The sequence below is a fragment of the Protopterus annectens genome, chromosome 1.part0, assembly GCF_019279795.1.
Source record: "Protopterus annectens isolate FY-2018-M chromosome 1.part0, PAN1.0, whole genome shotgun sequence".
NCBI classification, from domain to species: domain Eukaryota; kingdom Metazoa; phylum Chordata; order Ceratodontiformes; family Protopteridae; genus Protopterus; species Protopterus annectens.
The window spans coordinates 1,743,745,155-1,743,745,405 of record NC_056725.1 but is presented as its reverse complement, the minus strand read 5'-3'; positions in this window follow the sequence as shown (position 1 = coordinate 1,743,745,405).

Here is a 251-nt window from a genome sequence, read left to right as displayed (position 1 = left end):
AAGCATTTTCTTTACATTTTAACAATTGTATAGGTTGATATCTTCAAGTAACTGTGATGAGTTGTTGAGGAAAAGGGAAGTATGAATGAGGAGTCAAAGTTAGAAGCAGAGGGGCTGCGGCCAGTTTATTTCTTCCTTGAAATAATAACTAGGACTGAATTTTTTTTTTTTCCATACACATGATTTCTGTTAATGTTATCCTTTGGATCAAAAGGTTGGAAAGCAAATATAAAATGGTTAAAAACCCTCAG